Below are 13,592 nucleotides of genomic sequence, written 5' to 3' on the forward strand. Positions count from 1 at the left end.
GGCTCAATGTATTATAGCACTATCCTGAAAATGAAAGGTTGTGGGTAGTTCCGGTATCGTTCCCAGCCAGGGCAAGTACCTGGGTTTGCTGCTCCATCCCAATCCCAGTTCGATCAAGTACAATCACCCACAAGGTTGAGAATGGGAAGCAACAAACCAAAGCTTCTCTCTGGCCTGTTTCTGCCTCTCCTTTCCTCTCTCACTTCCTTTATCTGTTAAAAAGCAATGAAAAAATGTCCCCAGTTGAGAGTTTTAAAAAAGTATATTTTAATACAGAAGCAAACAGTTCTTTTCTTGCCCACTAACGATGGGACCAATAACTTGTACAGAGAGCTGCTGAAAACTACACAATGATTTAAACATTCCATGTGGCTATTAAAGAATAGAGTTATATTGCCAGTCTCAGTAGAACAGATGTAAAAAGGTAGAATGTGCTTTTGGATTTCTCTACCTACAACAAACTTACCACCTATCAGATTCTCCTGGAATTCTCCAAGGCTCCTTCTTGCCTACCACAATCTTTTAATCCAAATCTCATGAAGCCTATCTTTCTGAACAATGTTTTCCCCCTTTCACCTCAGTATCACTTTTTTCGGTGCTAGGTTTTAGAAATAAACCAATAAGAATGCATTAAATATTATTACAAAATGAATGGCTGACAACTTCCTATTAGCCTTCAACCACTCACCCAATAAATTTTAATGTACAATGCATCCTATATACCATGCACTGGGGTTGGCCATGGAGATAGAACAATGACCAAAAATAGACATAGCTCCCAACTTTATGGCTTAAAATCTAATACGGAGAGATAAGTATTAATAAAATAATTACAATAAAAGGACCTGATGTCATGAGTGTATATGATGTAATCATGGAACTCAGGAATATTAAACATTCAAGAATGTGATGATTGATTTGATATCTAAAGAAATATGAAGAGGAAGGGGAAGCCAGTCCCAGAAAAACAACAAACAAAAGCTCAGCACAGCCAGAGCAGAAACCATGTAGGAGCCTAGTTGAAAATGAGGCTAGAGTAAACTAAGTAGAAACCACAAGATGCAGGTACTTGTAGGTCACAATAAAGGGCTTTTATTTTTTCTGTTAGCCAAAGAATGGCAAGAATTTATTAAACTGTAGAAGGCTGTGAATGATGACAGAATATGATTAAATTTGCCTTTCAGAAAGATCAGTACTGCTGCTATATGGAAGAACATCAGAGTGTGGAGTAGCGAGGAGGCGGGTGAAATAGGACACAAGAGAAATGATCATTGCACAAACTAGTAGGTTAAGTATGAGGAGTTCAACAGGCACAGCCACCTGGATATTTTGATTTGGCTGATAAACATGGCCTTGGCATTCAGATCAGATATGCAACCAAGAAATATGACCCATCTCCCTGGGACACTTACTTTCTTTTTAAACTGATGCTTATTTATTTAAGCTAGTAATGAGCACTGGCAGGTGTGGCTCAGAGGATTGAGTGCTGGCCTGCGAACCAAAGGGTCGCTGGTTCGATTCCCAGGCAGGGCACATGCCTGGGTTGCAGGCCAGGTCCCCAGTGGGGGGCAAGCAAGAAACAACCACACACTGATGTCTCTATCCCTCTCTTCCTCTCTCCTTCCCCTTTCTCTAAAAATAAATAAAATATTTTTTTAAAAAATAAACAAACTAGTAATGAAAGAAATATATTTTTACAAAAGTTTCCTACCACTGCCTGTCTACTTATCAATTCACCCCCATCTCACTGGCCTAAGTACCTTTCTGGGAATATGTCTTTAATTGTAACAAATCATCAAATACAAAAACAATCAACATTGTGAACTCACACGTTCTCTTTTTTCCTCATAGCTCTCCCAGGAATTATGAACTGAAGTCTAAGGAAGCACAGTCTAAAGTGAAAACTGAAATAAAAAACATGAAATATATCAAAGTACAGAGCCACTATTAGATAGGCCAAGACAAGGATAAAAGAGTTTAGAAAATTTTCCAAAGAATTCTGGAAATGTTTTATTAATGACAATTTCCTATTATCTCAAAAATTGATTTGTAGTTTTTAAAGAAACACAGTGAAAAAGAATAGAAAATAAATGTAAAACAAAATCAATTAAATGGAAACAGAGACCTTAGTATTAGTCATATGAAATTATTAAATAACATAATTGGGTTCTTCGTTAAGTACTTTGCATTTCTTATAAGTCAAAAAGTGAAAAAAGAAACGTTGACTTCTATCAGATATGCTGAATAAAAATTGGGACAGATCATGTGATAAATTTTCAAGTTGAGACTTTCCGGGAATATCTGGAATATCAGATTCTCTTTGTTGTATAATTCTCATTGCTTTATAAAAGACAACATACATATTTTTTGGAAATGCATTATCTTCTGTTAAATTCAAGAAGGCATTAACAGTGTCTCTAGAATTTGATAGAAACTTTGGCATAAAAGAAACATAACCAACTGGCAAGATAATTCTTTGATCCTCTGCACTCGGTTCAGCATTGTGAATGGCTGCTCAGAGCTCCGTGTCCTCAATTTGTGCAGACATCCATTCTTGATCTCATTTTATAATAAAGCAATTTTAATGGGCTTTAGCTCATAAAGGCAGGGACACAGCACCGACCTGGTATAAAGACCAAATTCTCTTGAGGTATCTTCCCTTCCCACATGGGCTACACTTCCCTCCAAATCAGTGATTGACTGACTTTTTTTTTTGCTCAGTTCACAAATGAGTAAGTTTTCTAATTTATAAGGAACTATCCTGAAAGACATTTCTAATAATAAGCTACATTGAATGTATTGGGTTGGCCAAAAAGTCCCTATGGTTTTTTCTGTAAAACAAAAAGACCCATTTTTCATTTTCACCAAAAATGTAAGTGGCTGTCATCTTAGATTTTAACTGCAATATAAAAAAGCACTGCATTTTTTTTTCCTTCCAAGAAATTTGCTTTGGCTCTCCACAGGAAATTGTTAATTACCTTTTAAGGGCTCTGTATTCAGGAAACATCAGAGACTAAGTAAATGGAATCTCTTGAGAATGATAGTTGAGATACCAGAAAGATACCTACAAAGGTAGTTTTGGGTTAGGTAATATCATAAGGTCAGGCATCATTTGTATGGAACTTTAGGATTTTCCAAACCATTTTTACATATTATGCTCTTGAATATCAATACCATTCTGGTATCTAATATGTAAAGTACAACTTTAAGACAATATTTCACACAGATATAAAATATAGGTACATTAAGATGTCTTACCTGTCTTCTGAGCGTCTGCTCATTTTTATTGGCATTAAGTATCCAAGAGCTTTTCTTGTTACTCCTGTGAGTCCCTTGGCTATGGCTGTATTTAGCACACTATAAGGAATACTTTCAGCCTCCTCCACCTTTCTACCCTGGGGAATTTCAAGGAAGCAAATGGTCTTCAATCAAGATGCACTAAGTGTACATTCCTTGCTCACCAATGACATGTATTACTTGTTAAGATTCATATCAAATGGACATTTATGGAGTCTCCACCTTCTGAGTCTCATACCAGGGTTCTGGGTGGAGCTAATGAATAATTTCTGCTTTCAAGGAGCCCGCAGTCCCACAGAGTTGAGAAAACTGTACACCACTGAACACAAATATAGGTAGAAGGAAATAACTTCTATATTAGAAGTTTAAGTACAGTGTTTTCAGCATACAGGGGAACAAAAAGCAATAAAAAGTTTCACAAAAGAGCCATTCGTTGATCTTAGGCTCAAAAATCAGTATACTATATAGAAGTATGTACAGAAAGAAGAATTATGCAAAGGGTTTGGGAAATCCCTAACCAAATTATACTTTCCAAAATGTCAAAAATAATGCATACAGCAGTCTCTTCAGAAATAATTATGTGTGTGCCTCAGGATAATATTTCCAAAAGGAGCATCTTCAAAGTTATATTTCACACTTTCATAACTGTCCAAAAAGATAACCTGTGCATCTTTAACAAACCTCCAATATAAATTTCCCTTTGCTAATCTTGATCCCTTAAGGTGAAATCAATAATTGGCTCTTTTCTGTGAGGGCCTCGAGAACTTCATTGTACTCAGTTACAGACCAGTGTCACCAGTATCCTCCCCATCCCCCCCCCCGACCATGTGGCACTTCTGGGTTGACCAAATTTGGGATACGACATTTAACTGGAGTTCACAGAGAACCCCGTGTTTACAGAATGCAAAAGATTCACTATAACATTTCCCCAAGCCTTTCTATTACTGGATAGAAAATAACTTCAACTGTAGACCTTATTCCCCTCAAACAAAGCTGAATTGCATGCTGTCTGAGTAGTACACAGATGGATTTTACTTAGGGCAGAATCAGCCTAACCATTAGCCTTCTGTTCCATTATAGAGCTGGGGCTACATAATCAAGCTCACTCATACTTTAAAACATGCATTACCATTCATGGTGCAGATCTGCAATTTTGCAGAAAATAAAAAAAGTGATTCTACCACTTTCACATTTACAGTAAAGACTAAGAGAGTTTACACATTTGTTCCTCTAATACCACCTCCAACTTTAATCTACACAAAGATGTTTCTCTTCAATAGATTTCTTACCTGAGATTGAATGATTCAATGGACTAGTATGATTTACATTAATGTCCACAAAACAGAAGCATCAAAATAACAACTGCTATGATTTGCTAACAAAGTCATTCAATACAGATATTAACCTGATTATTTAGTACCACAGGGTCACATCAATAACTTAATTGTTTCACTGTTCATCTTCTAAGAAGGGTACATGTATAAAATACATTCCTCGTTCCTGAATAAATGTTGTTTAAATATTAAAACACTAAATGAGAAACAGAAATAGAAAGCAATTTCTTTCACCAAAGTCCACACTCACTGTTGTTCATATATACATATCCACACACCACAAAGGACAATGTCTATAATGTAATAGGTACCTATATATGTTGATTAAATGTAGGTATATCATTGATAAATTAGAAGTGTCTACAAGCTGCTGCTAGAATTTTCTCCAGACTTAATTTTTAGTATATTTGATAGCATTTAATCTTTGGCTGAATCAGCATTATTCTAGTTCATTAAAAAAGTATTCCTCTAAGAAATCCATTTTAAAATGTCAGTACAGCTGTACTCAGAGACTCAAAGATAAAATATGTTGACAAATAAAAATTAAAATATTAAACATGATGTCAAATTTATTTTCCACATTTAAGAAATACACTTCTGAGAAACTGATGAAGGATGCTGTTTCAGTTTCATATTATGGCAAAATAAACTACCACAAGCTCCTAAACATAAAATAACTTCTGTTCATTATGTCAAATGTCTGTAAGTGAGAAATCTGAGCTGGGGTGGGCTGGGGTTAGCAGAGTTCTTTGATTAAGGTCTCAATATGAGGCAGCAATCAAGGCTCCAGGCAGGATTGTCTTTTATTTAAAAGCTCTGGGTGAGAAATTGCTTTCAAAGTTATTGAGGCTATTGGCAAAAATGACTTTCTTCACATTATAGGTCTCATGCCCTGTCCGCCTTCTTTGCTCATTGTTAGCTAGGGACTGCTCCTACAGGCTGTTCACATTCCTTCGCAAGTGATACCCTCCATCCTCAATCCATTATATCCAGCCCGTGACTTCAATCCATTCTATGCTTCCTCCATAAGCAGCTGCACAAAATTCTGATTGCTAAGGGCTCTTGTGATTTGGTGTAAACAACCTAGATAATCTTCATGGTGAATGGCTAGATTCAGCTACTATTCCCTAATGATCACAACGCCCTCAGTTGCAGCCCACAGCAACTCCCACTGGCTCAGAATCTCCCAAGGAGGATGCAACATACTGGTTGGCACAAGGTATTCCTCACACACAATAGAAGAGATGCTACAAGGTTAGTGTTGGGAGTGCACGCTGCTCTCCTATGGACAGATGATTCTGCCCAATAGCCAACACAGAGTGGCAGAGTACACACACCCAATTCAAGTTACAGGAGAAGACCACATTCTCTTTCTGTAAGGGTGCTTACTACATAGTGGTGGGGCCATCCTGGGGCCTTATGAAGCACATGCTTAAGCAATACAAGAAAGTTCACCAAGGAACCAGAACAGGGGAAAGATATCTCCCACTAAGGAAGAAAAATCTGGGGCCAAGTGACAGCTCAGCACCTAGCTTCTCTATACGGAAATGTTCCTCTGTGGGAGTGGACAGAACTGGAGAGGAGCAGCAGCTTGGATGCTGGCTGCTTCCACAACAGCTTATCATAGAACCTACTGATTCAGGCCCTTAATTCCATCTAAAAACCCCTTTGTAGCAGTACCCAGATTAAAAAACTGGAACAAGGTTAACAGCGGGTACAAAACGCTGGGAATTTGGGGGGAGGGGCATTGAATAATTTTACCAACCACAAATAGACTCCAAAAAACATGAGAGGAATCTAAGAGAAAAGGATAGTCTGGACTCGAAAAATAGGGCCTCCATACAGGAAACAAGGGAAAGGGAAGGGGAAGGGCAGGGCCGTCATTATGAAAGTTCCACCGTCTTAGAGAGCTCCAGGCCCTGCCAGGATCAGGACTACAGGGGACCACAGAAAGAAATCCTTCAGAGAAAAATCTTTAAAAAGTGATAAATGGGTTCATAGATTCCAAATGCTTGGAAAAAAAAAAAAAACATTGAAAGCCCTTTTACAGATCTGGCATACTTAAAATGAAATTGATTTAAGGTAATCAAAACATGAAAATTTAATGTTGAAATGAAAAAAATTTACAAAAAAAGTGTAATTATAGCACCTTATGTGGCTGCGTTCAAGACAATATTTACATAGTCTAATAGACATAACTGCAGAGTATTAATTTAACCAAAACTGAAATTAAATTATATGAATAATATTCAAAGAAAGAGGAAGCAGATTAGGACAACTAAATCCTCGTCTACTGTTGAAAACAAAGTTAATAAAGAATATATACAGAGGAACTATACAAACATAAGAATCAAAAATATTTGTCAACAATGTGGAAGAAATATAAAAATCAGGAGGCAGAGGAACACAAAGTGGTTGATTTGAAGGGAGGATTCATGGGGTTTGCCTTCCCCAGTATCATCACTTCAGTGTTGATCAGCTTTGATAAATATCATACCAATTACAAAGACATTTTATGTAGACGCCCTTTGGTCAATGAGAACTCATAAAACTTTATTTCAAACTTCAGGAAATTAAAGTCTCAAATTCTAACTTGAAACATGCCACTAGTAAATATCAACAAATTACTCAGAGGCATTGTGTCCAGCTGAAGGCTCTATCATCAACTGAATTAGTTAAGATAAAACATGAACAACTGACTACTGTCTAATTTTATGAATTTTCCTGAAAGCAGCATTAAATAATAAATACACTTATGACTTCACACCAGACCTGTTGCAGGTGCCACATACTGAATATTTAGCTAGTCTCTGCATCATGATAATCTTTGTCAAGCTTAGAAACAGCATTTTGCTAATATGTCCTAATGTTCATACCAGGGAAAGTCAATTAACAAGTCTTTACTTGGGAGAAGAGCTATCAACAAAGCACCACCCACTAATATGCTAATGGTTAGCAGACAGTTGCTAGGCAACTATTAGTACCAGCACATATACTCTGAAACTTCCCTTGCTCCGCAAGGAGGGAATATTTTAGAATTTCACTTTAATACCTCACTTCTCTTCCTTCCAAGACAATTGTAAAAAGTCATGGAAGCTCTCAAGAGATACCTTAAAATGGTTAATAACTACAAGTGATATGGAGAATGCAGAGAGACTTGTCGGTGTTGGAATAAGAACACAGTTAAGGTGCTTGGATGCTGAGAAAGAACTCCATGCAATTGTCAGTGTTGAGACAGTAGTGACTCATGAAAGATATGTGGTCATCATTTACTGCAATATCCTAATAATACACACACTGGAAGCCAATTACCAAGCTATTATATAGGGAGTGGAGCAGTCAATCAGATTGGTTCTCACACTCAGAAGCACCAGCATCTGATTTTATTTTTAATATTAGTATTCTTTCTTATCCTGACCTATTCTGAATTTAAGGCTTTATTATGGTCTTGTATCATATGTGTAAATGTCAACACAATGCCAATGTAAATGATATAATGATTGAAGATATTAACATTCAAATTACCTTTCCTGACTATCTTGAAACTCAGACACTGTATGGATACATATAACCCACTGATTTATTACCAAAAAGTAACTTTGCATCTCTCAGTACAACTTTCGAACATCCCCTGCATTCTGCAAGACAGCTGTAAAATATCCAGAAGTCAATAAGAATGTGGTTTATAAGCCAGCAGAATAATGTTTCAGTATCATATTGGAAGTCCATTGGAAAGGAAGATTCCCTTAACACAAATTCAGTTTACAAAAACTTGGCTAGAACACATCACTTCCATTTAGGAAAGAATATCTAACAAGAAAAGAAAAATCACAATATTCTGCGTATATTTTGATTTCGATCTTCGATCTCTAATACTTGCTTTCCTATTAAGTTTGATAAAAACTGTAAGAGCTATTGATTTTACTTTACATTTGAGATTGTTCTAACACCTTAAAACTTTAAGCAGACCAGTTCTTATGGTCAGCAAATGTGACTGTCCAGCAGGCAGATTTACCTTCTTTCATAATGCTTTTTTAAAAGTCCTGAGGAATCGCAGTAGTAAGGTTCTTATAGGTATATTGTGTTAAGTACAGGAAAAGCAGAGTACTGACATTGTGTGGATGTGGAGTCTTCTTTTTTTAAAATTTTATTTTAATCATTGTTCAATTACAGTTTTCTCCTTTTTACTCACAATCCAGCCCCCCCTCCCACCCCTCCCCAAGATGTGGAGTCTTCTAATGCCAGGAATAATGTCTATGGCCATACCACCCTGAAAGCTCCCCATCTCATCTGAATGCCAGGAATACACACCTATTTTTCAACGAGCAAAAAGGAAAAAGACCAATAGATGGATTTTAGTGTGACATCCCGTGTTTTTTCAAATAGTCAAAAACTAATTCCCTTTTTGACTTAAGTGAATTTTTATTTAGAACAATTCACCCAATGCATACACAATCTAGTTAGGTGTCCACTCAGATATGAAATCATTTGAATTTTTAACATATTCTGCTCAAATGCAAATTTTCCCTGTGACTTCATTTGCAAATTATACAGTGTGCCAAACAAATGCTTGTGCCAAATAATCATAAAGTATTTTCATGTTATTGAGAATCACTATCATACATCCAATTTTAAAGGTAATGTCTCTTCAACATTAATCCCTACAACTTCTATATAAGAATGACGGACAATACAGAATTTCAATTTTATAATTAAAGAAACTGAGACACAGAAAATTAAGACATTCTTCTTTTGGCCTTATAAAACGATGCCAAAACACAGTTGTGATTCAATTAAAATCATCCTGACTCTTGTTTATTATGAAGGATTAAGATGTGTTCGCTCTTTGATGGGGGCGGGACAACACACTTTTTAGGAGACAGGTTCTCTGTTTTCAACTCTGGGAAGTATGCCAACCCATGGCAAAAATCATCATTCTTATTTGTCAGGTTTTTATCCCATAACGAAAACTATACAATCATCCTGACTCAAAACTGTGGGTGAAGTTTGCTTTAATGACTTCCATGAAAAATGATTCATTTCTTCACATTAATCAGAGCCATGTAACACATTGCAAATTGGCTTTAGAATGTCGATTAACACTAAAGTGCAGTGTCAATTGAGATTGTCGTTGGTTTTCTGTGTAAAGTTCCCCACAGGTCCTTTGTTAACTTCATTGACAAGCTGTATCAGAAATTTTGTCACATGCCCTGGCGGGTATGGCTCAGTGGATTGAGTGCTGGTCTGTGAACCAAAGAGTCGCTGGTTCGATTTCCAGTCAGGGCACATGCCTGGGTTGCGGGCCACCACCCCCCTTAAGTGAGGGATGAGCAACAGCTGACCAGTCAATATATCTCTCACACATCTGTTTTTCTACCTTTTTCTCCCCTCCTTCCATTTCTCTCTAAAAAGAAATAAATACAAAGTATTAAAAAAAGAAAGTTTGTGACCTATGTCACCAATGCACTGTTGTTATTTTTTATATTACTAATTTTCTACATTGCTGTGGCCCCTAAATATTTTGGGATGGGGGTTGTAAGTCCTACAAAACTTACAATGTAAGCAAAAGACATATAAACCAAAACATGGAACTTCTCTGATCAAACATTTTTTTTCATAAATTTTGATTTGTTATTAGCCAAAGTTCACTAAACTATATACCAAAGGCATAAGAATTAGTGTAAATTTGGATTACATTACAGGCCTTTATGTTTGTGTACATTTGAATTAACTTGTAAAGACAACCACATCATAAGATTTTTAACATCCTTTTCAAGCATGAAATAGTTTTCCATGCCCCAACTGACTTTTTATTTCCTTTAACATTTCTCTATTACATCCGGTGTTTTTTATTTAACGTTTTTCTGCAATGTTTACATTTCTTAAAAAAAAAAGAAATCACTTCACTTCTACGATGCTGCTGTGATTCCATTTATACTCATATATATTTACATATACATTACATTTGAAATTTAACGAGATTAACTAATCATGTGAATTAAATGACTAGTTTTAAATAGTAGCATCATCAGATTCTTGAATCCCAGATTTGGAGAACCTTGCCTATGTATATTGACTCCAGAGACCTCATCTGGGACTGGAAATCTATTTTTATAAGTAATTAAAGTGTTCTGTCACAGCAGGCTCTCTAGACCAAGTCTCTGTAAGAGAAGCCTTGAATTTTTATAACTATAGTCAAAATTATACCACATATTCAAGTTATAGTAGTTAAAATTCTGAATTCTCTTATGCCATTTCACCAGTTGATTTAATATATCAAACACTGTTTCCTTTTTAATGCTTTTGGCTTGACCAGATGTTGTCCATAAGTACATGCTCTTCTGAAAATACAATTTGGTGACTCTGATTCTTCCTCCAAATGCTTTCTTTCTATCTACAAAGGTCAATATCTAAAATAATATAATAGACATTTGCTAAATTGTTCAATGCTGCTTTATTTGTTTAAATTTAACCAATTTGGTGCACAGCTATAATTACATTCTTTTCATACACCACATGCATAGTAAATAAGCATTGTTACTCAATATTTCATGATGTAAGAATAAAGGTCATACAGCATTAAATTTTTCTTTTAATTATTGTTATGTAATAAACAAAATCTATTTCCAGCTCATGAAGCAGTACAGCAAGTTTATTTATTCCATATATCTGTCATGGTTTTACTCGATGAATTCTTAATAAGAACTTCCAAACAGTTTAAATTAATGCTAATAAAAGAAAGACTGCTTTCTAATGAGACTCATTGATTTGGTGGCTGATTGTAATGACTATACAATGTAAAAACCATTTAGCACCAACAGCATTACTAGCTAATAACTCAGGAATATTGGATCATTAAAAAATGGAAATACACTCCACTAAGTGTCTTATCTTTGTGAAAATAAGGAGAGTGTCTACATTTTTTAAAAATTTCCAGTTCACTAAGGTTCTGATCTCACCAAGAAATTCCACTGAAATTAAACAAAACTTAGAAAATATAAAAATGCCTTATCCTTACACAGCATAGACCTAGAGGGTATTGTACTAAGAGAAATAAATCAGTCAGAGAAAGGCAAATACCATAGCATTTCACTTATATGTGGAATCTAAAGAACAGTGTAAAGAAACAGATCCATAGATACAGAGCAGGAGTGTCAAACCCATTTTCACCGGAGGCCACATCAGCCTCTCTGTTGCCTTCAAAGGGCCAAAATAATTTTAGGACTGTATAAATGTCACTACTCCTTAACTATAAGGAGTTGAAATTACATTCAGCCCTTTCACAGCAACCTCGAGGCTGATGTGGCCCCAGTGAAAATGGGTTTGACCCCCCTGATACAGACCACACAGACATGGCTGCCAGAAGGGAGGGAGGTTGGGAGATAAGGTGAGAAAGGTGAAGGGATTGAAAAATACAGATGGGGCATGGGCATGTACAGTACAGCACAGGAAATATAGTCAATAATATTGTAATAACTATGTGTGCTGATGGGGTACTGGGAATATCCAGAAGAACACTTTGTAAAGTGTTTGATTGTCTAATCACTGTGCGTTACACATGAAACAGATACAGAGCAATATTAAGTGTAAAGGCAAGTGGAGAAAAAAATAATTAATTACATTCTAAAAATGACTTCTCCTTCCTGCATTTCCTGTCAATGTAACTAAACTTGATACAGAGGATATTAAGTAGAGCTGAACTTTTCTAACCAGAGTCTCTGGAGTCAATCTTGAAATATATGCAAGTTACATCACTGCCTAGCAATGTAACCTTTGGGGGCTTGCTTAACCTCTCTGTATAGTACTTTCCTCATTAAAAAAATGCCCATAATAATACTTGTATCCTATGGTGATTGGGTCCATCTAATGTATTAATCCAGTATGTGCCACTGATGGCTCCCACTAGCTCATGACAGGCAACGTGATGTGTTTCATCCCAGTGTTCATGGTGGAAGCACATACATCATGGACTTCAGCAAAAGCTACAATCAGGCCATCACCTCACAGGGAAATAGGAATTTCCAATTTAGTGCACCACTGATTAATACACTGAAAATCATGCAGAACAGAGTGGTTCCAAGAACAAAACAATCACACACAACATAAGGTCTCACAATATTCTCACAATATTAGAATTGAAAAGTCTAGAGAGCAAAAATTGGTGTGTGTTCTGAACATCAGTAACTTATCTAGGTGTCTAAAGTATGGAGATGACTGCATATTGATAATGGTTATAATGTATAAGGCACAAGGAAAATACATGAATATACTATAAGCTGTATTAGATGAGAGACATGCTCTAAAAATAAAAAGTGGGAAATAAAGATGAGTTAAGGGAGAGGTACTTTAAGTACAATGCCAGCCAAGGCAACTGTCAATAAAAACATGACATCTAAGAAAGGATGTGAACTTGGTAAGGAAACAAATCCTGAGGAAATCTGGGAATAAGTATTCCAGGCAGAGGTAACAGCCAGTGCATAGGTTCTGAGGTAGAAGCAGGCTTAGAATATTTAAAAACATAAGAACAAAGAGGGTGGTATGGTCAAAGCAGGAAGAAAGTCCTAGGAAATGAGTCCAGAGAGGTAAAAATTGAGGGTTTTTTTTTTCCATTTGTGTGCTTTGTTATTTAAAGAGGTAGCACACGGAAAATTTTCAACAGAGGAGAGCCAATTACGGATATGTATGTAACAAGATTATTTCAGCTGCAAGGCAGAAAATAATTTACGAAGGATGAGAACAGGAGTAGGGAGAGCACTCAGGGGGATTATTGCAGTGATCTGGGCGTGAGAGGAAAGGTCCTTGGAACACAGTTGCAAAAGTGGGGAAACACGAATCAATGTAGAAAATTCCATTGCTAAACCATCATCAAAAATTTTGGCCCACAATTTATTTAGATTTTATTCATTTGGTCTCATGAGTACTTATTAAGTCTTTGATAAACATGATAAGCAAGGTGTTCTG

This window comes from Phyllostomus discolor, chromosome X (assembly GCF_004126475.2).
Source record: "Phyllostomus discolor isolate MPI-MPIP mPhyDis1 chromosome X, mPhyDis1.pri.v3, whole genome shotgun sequence".
NCBI lineage: Eukaryota > Metazoa > Chordata > Mammalia > Chiroptera > Phyllostomidae > Phyllostomus > Phyllostomus discolor.